Here is a 6,000-nt window from a genome sequence, read left to right on the forward strand (position 1 = left end):
ACATAATAAACATATTGAATCCATAAAAAAAACATTGGATCCTGTGTAGTATCAGATGTATCAAAGGATTTGAAAGTTGGCTTTATATCAGCCATCAAGAGAAAACAAACAATGTTGCTACGTGTTGTTTATGACCGAACACTATTGTGTTTTTGTTTTTATTATCTTGGCTGTACCAGGAATATTGAAATGAACTTGCTAGTGTTTTACTTAGTAAAACACTGGTGGGAATACGAACGTTAACAAGAAAAACTGGCTTGTAAATGTGCAGTTTCAAGTTTGTTTTCCCATAATGCACATGATGTCAGGCATGCTGGTCGTAAAGCAAGTCGTTTATGTGTCCCTATAGCTGCTGTTAAAGACTGCACGGTTATTACAATGGATATCCTGCTCAGCAACCAGTATTTATTGGTCCCGAAGTGATGCTGGTAGGCTTCCAAGCTGAGGGCCTGCAAAGTCAGAAATAAATTAGGCCAAATAATATAATCATGCCCTTATTTTCCTGCCAGGTCAAAAGGCTGCTTGCCAAGTGTCCAAGTTCAGTGAGAATGGAGGCAGACATGGTTGCAGACAGTGATAGTGACAAAACTATGATGACTAAGATGATAAGAGGGATGAAGACATATCGTGAGGCGTGCCTGAGGCCTGCCTTCAATCTCCTTGCACTCTGGATTGCCCGCTGTTCAGCCACTCAGTCAGACGACACAGCGCTGAGCTCTCTGTGGGCCCCTGTGCAGCTAAGGATGGGGCTTAGAGTGCGTCAGCTAGGAGCATGGTGACCTATGTGCCATTATTTATAGCTAGCAGATCCGCTGAAAGGCCCAGGGGCTGCTTAGGCCGGTATTATTTGAGAGCCCAAAGACCTGCCTTGGCGCCAACCAATCCACAGGATATTTAACGTAAAAAGACCAATAATGACAAATGTGTACGCACTGGGGATCAAGTATGCTCATGAGACAGGCTCTAATATTGTCATCTGAATACAATTACTGAAGGAATAGAAGACTGCATACAAGCCAGAGTATTTATCCAAACCCTCAGGATGGGAGAGAATAATGTGAATATCAGATGCTGACAAACCACCTCATCATGTCAGTGTCCCAATTACTGCTCAACAATACCGTTTTAAAAATACCTTTCCGCTGATCTTTTGAATGTGATCTCCTGCTATTTCCTCCTGACACACGTGTGTGTTATATGTCTCACACACACACACACACTTATATACAGTCTATATACACTATATATCTGTTGCAGAAATTCATGTCCACATTCCATTTAGCTTCATGCAGTGGTGAAACCACCCCTTCAAAGCAGAAAGGGGATTTAATCTGTGATTACTAAGAGATTAGCAGTTTCACTGGCACATGTCCAAGCATTTATTTTATACACCGAACAGTGTGGGACAAGAGAGAAGGACAATCTCTCAAACTCTTTACTGCAAATGAATGAGTGGGCCATGGCACTGCCTCAGTCCCAATGTGCTGACTGAGTTGTGATCTGTGGAGCCCATATTACCCTGTGACCGAAATCCATGGGTGTGTATTTGTGGGGTGTGAAAGAGTTAACAGTAAGTCAATTAGGGACAGGACTCTAATCCTTGTGAGCCAAAGGCCATCTCTTAAACAGCAGACAGTGAGGTTGTTGCTAGAGGTTTTGCTTGCCTGCCAGCTGAGAGTGTCTTGAACAGCTACTGAAAAGACAGGGTTACCTGCCCATGTCTTGAGGCTGGCATGTAGCTGGGTTGTGTGGTTTCACAGGTCTGGCTGACCGACAAAGGGAATGGTTTCACACTGGTATGAACTCAGTTTATTTTCCTTAATCATGTGACTCCCTTTCACTTTTGACTTGATTTTAAGTCTCAAGTAAAAAGTAAAGGTCAGTTACCTCTAAAGCCCTGCAATCCTATTGTCTCACCTGGTTTAGATGCACTGAGCTCAACGGCAAAGGCCGTGGTGTTTGGGGCAAAACAATCTGGAATTTTTATCCTGAAACTCAAAGGCTACTAGTATAAACCCTCACCCCCACTGGGGTATGCTATTATAAAATGCAAGGAAACTCATTACAACACAACTCAACGTTATGCACGTCCCATTAGAAAACACAGGGGCCATATCCAAATTCCCCTGGTCGGTTCTTCAAGGTGTGACTTGAGGAATATCCAACCAATTACCAGGCATGGAGCCTGTTCTAGTTTTCCCCCATCTCATGGATATCATATTGCTGATGCGCATTTTCTAATGAGCAGCACTTCGTGTGTCAATTGCAGGCAATAATGTGTGACCAATGTGTATTATTGCAGGTGCATGTTGTATTAAGGTGTGTCCTTGCGAGTAGGCAAAACATCTGATGGAATTAGATCCTGAGATATCTTAAGCAGACAGAAAGGTGATTGACATGTAAATACAAAATACAGGTGCTACAATCGTTTTGTTGCAATGAGTATTTGATTAAAACGAGTAATGGAATCAAACGGCAGGTTTGCGATTGCAGTGGAGCCCCATCTAAACCAAGAAGTCTGATATTTTAGTGGATGTAATTAAATAATTCAAATAACATTTGTTTTAACCTCCGCATGATCCAATCTTTATTGAATAGATTTACAATGTTTTATGACAGCTACATGTGACGACCGTGCCATATAGGGTGGGGGAGCAAGTGAAAAAAATAAATTGGCAGTTGCCTGCTTTCAACATTCAATAAAAAAACATTTTCAGCTGTATGGTCAATACCAACTTCAACAATTCAGTTCAGACATTTTTCAAGAACGGCTGATAGGCTTTTAGTATATGCAAAGTATTGAGCAATTAACGCTAAGCCTAGGTTTTCACCACAAGTAAACTCGCTGAAAGGAGTTATAGCCTATTTATGAAATTTGATTCAGACAAGAAAAAGACACCTCTCTACTTACTTACCGCTCATAATACACCTTTGCACATCGGTTGTCCGTCAACTGGATGGCGCATCTTCGGCATCCTTGTTTTTATTTCGCCATTACTCCAGGAACGTGTAATTTCCAAAATTTGAACGAGTTTCCGAGCAGTCCTGGTCACTCGATCTGGTAGGAGAGACTATGAAGACAGCTCAGTCTATGACAGATGTCACCGCATGTAGAGTGCTACTTGGGCAGTTTGAGACGAGGGCGCAATATTGACTCCTCAAATTAAGACTTTGTTCAACGTGTGAATACAAAAAAAAATCATATCACAAGACATGGAAAGGATCGCCTTTCCACTACTCTGTCGATTATATAGTTATATATCGTCCTTGAAAAGTCGGTATCCACTCACGGGTTAAAAAGTAGGTTTAAAACGGCTAGAACGCAAGCTAGACGAGACGCAACAATCCATTTGGGCTTTCTAAAAGATATCGTTCTGTATTAATTTGTCACATGGATATATTTAAAGCACAGAAAACACCATCTGCAAATGTGCATCCGCTTGCTTCGCTCTGTGCCTCAAAATAGAGAACAACTGATCGTTGTTGTCCCTAGGTGGCACAACACAACCTGCCTCCTTAGCCATGGAGCAGAGAGAGGAGAAACTGACGGCCCACGACAACCTTACACAATACCCTTCGTGTGTAACTGCACGGTAACATTGATGATAGTGTATTATATGCAACGTGTATTACTTCTGACTAGATGGGTTCCATGCATTCAAATCGAGTACGCTGGGGGGGCTTACTGTTCTGTACAAGGGAAGTCTACATGGCATCATTAACGTTAGAGTGTAGACATAAGCTTGCGTGTTTCTCTCTGAGGGAATCTGGCTTTAAGGCTCCATGCACATATCAAATATTATAGTTTCAGTTTTTACTCTCGTGCTCGCCTGCAGAAAACTAATTGTATAAAAAGTAAGAGCAACTGACAAAACGCCACCATACCTCATCTGGTCACTGTGGTTTATGCAATTTACTGCTCATCTTGAAGTAAATGATATCAAGAGTGTGGGGTGTTTATAGATGTGTAGGAGGGCGATGAGTTGGCAGTCATGGCATCATGCCAACCTGTCAAGAGGAATTTGAAATCCTCTCATATTCAGAGGTGTTTTTGGTATGGTGAGTCAATGCAATTTTGCAGATGACCGTAAACTCGTAAACACCCAAAGACTTTGAAGTTTAAGATGGCAAATGTGCTTTAAGAATCAACACGGTATAACGTAAGACATACCCCTCTTTGTTGAGAGCATTTGAATCTCCAGTTTGCCAAAGCAAGAAGAAACTGTGTGTAGAGTTTGAGAATGTTTTAATTTCTATGTATTTGTTGTATGACACAATATGATACCTTGAGGCAAGGAAGACATATTCAATGCTTGTATCATGACACTCCTTGCCAAACAAGTTAAATAGTCAAAACCAAACAGCTTAGGCTAAAGCTGTGACATGTTGTTTGTCATATGGAGAAGAGACAAAGTCTCAACAACCAGGAGAGGTCCACTAACATGCATTGCTCCTTGCTGTTTAATCTCCTCCTCCATTGTTGTAATATGGATCAGTGCCTATTATAACTGGATTAGCATTTCTGTTCAACTGCTTGGATACAACTGACATGGTCTGCAAATTTGCCTGACTTCTTACCCTTACCCAAATGGGTTTTGTTTTACCTGGAGAGATTATAGGTGGAATTTTGTTGATCACTGATTCAATAGGGTAAACACGATAATGTACTATTATGTCTAAAAGAGACACTGATCATGTAAAACACAGAGGATGTACTGTATGGCATGAATCTTCAGCCTGCCAGTGTGTGTGTGCATGTATTGTCAGATAATGCCACACTTTTAAAGTCAAATTATGTTCCCATTCAAATGACTATTGCCTAAATGACAGCTATGCTATGTACCTTAGATTTTTAATTAGGATACAGTATGAAGGGGTAGTAGCATAATGTAAAACTTGTGAACCCTTTTAGTGTCCACCATTCTCGGTGGTGTCAAATTAAAAATACTGTAGTCCTCAAACTGTAACATATGGTTAAACCAGCCATGGCTGAGACTTTGTTGGAGGCTTGGTCCCATCTAATATGGAACAGATGTGCAGATTGAAAGCAATCATTGATCCAGACAGGGTAGCAGCCTTGAAAATGCGTTGTTTTGTCTGATTTCTTGAAGTGACCCTGAAACGGTTCCATGTCGGTGGAACAGCTCTGACCCCTTCAGCTTTGACACTGACCTCAATGTAATCTTCCTCACCATCTTCTCAGTTCCTGATCTAGATACAATATGTTTACCCAGTGTCCTCAGGGGCCTGCCAGGCCATGCTATCAACACTAACATCTGGGGCGGGGATCCAGAGAAAACAGGCTCCTTTGCTGTGTGCTTGTGGCACAATAGCTTCTTCATCCCCCACCCGCAAACGGATCTGTCCATTGTGTTTACCTTCTGCAAACTCAGGGTCCCGCTCTTTCAAGTTTGGGTCTGTTTTTTTGGTGCACAAGGCTCTTTGTGAAGGTCTTCAGAGGATAAATGGATTAAATCTACCAGCAGTGTCCACTGCATTGATGATAGGTGGAATGAGATGAGAGTGCATGCAATTTGTCTGGGATTACGGGTCAGGCTCATTCGGCCTTGACAGTAGCCTTGGGGGCTTCCTGTAGCACTGTGGATTAGCAGCACAGCCTTATTGAAACACACACACATACACTCACCCACACTCTCAAATGCATGCCCTCCCTATAAGATTATGCAAAAGCTGCATGGCATCTGGTTCATCTAGTCTACATCAAAAGAAAGGGTCAAGCCGGTCATATGAGCCCTTGTATGATCCATTAGTCCACTTACTGTCTTCCTTTTATGATTTCTAGTGACCTGACTGCTGGCTGTAGCCCACATCGGTCATCTATAATCCCTGTTCTAAGTTGTCACCGAGGACCTCTTCCACTGCTGGTCAGACTACGGCCGTTTGACATCGAGAGATAAGTGGTTGTGGGTGGATACACCAAACCTATTGTGAGTAATACATTTGTTGTGTCACTTGCAATAAGACCGCTTGTTGGAGGAG

At 42.1% G+C, this 6,000-nt stretch overlaps 1 protein-coding gene across 1 annotated transcript in view; it reads right to left on the reverse strand.

Moving 5' to 3' along the window:
- Nucleotides 1–2,994, reverse strand: part of lrfn2b (leucine rich repeat and fibronectin type III domain containing 2b) — a 50,009-nt gene extending 47,015 nt beyond the window's left edge. Inside the window, exon 1 of the mRNA XM_047021287.1 lies at nt 2,916–2,994. The gene's annotated coding sequence lies outside the window, so the exon portion shown is untranslated. The remainder of the gene's footprint in view (nt 1–2,915) is intronic.
- Nucleotides 2,995–6,000: the final 3,006 nt, after the last annotated feature.

This window comes from Hypomesus transpacificus, chromosome 6 (assembly GCF_021917145.1).
Source record: "Hypomesus transpacificus isolate Combined female chromosome 6, fHypTra1, whole genome shotgun sequence".
NCBI lineage: Eukaryota > Metazoa > Chordata > Actinopteri > Osmeriformes > Osmeridae > Hypomesus > Hypomesus transpacificus.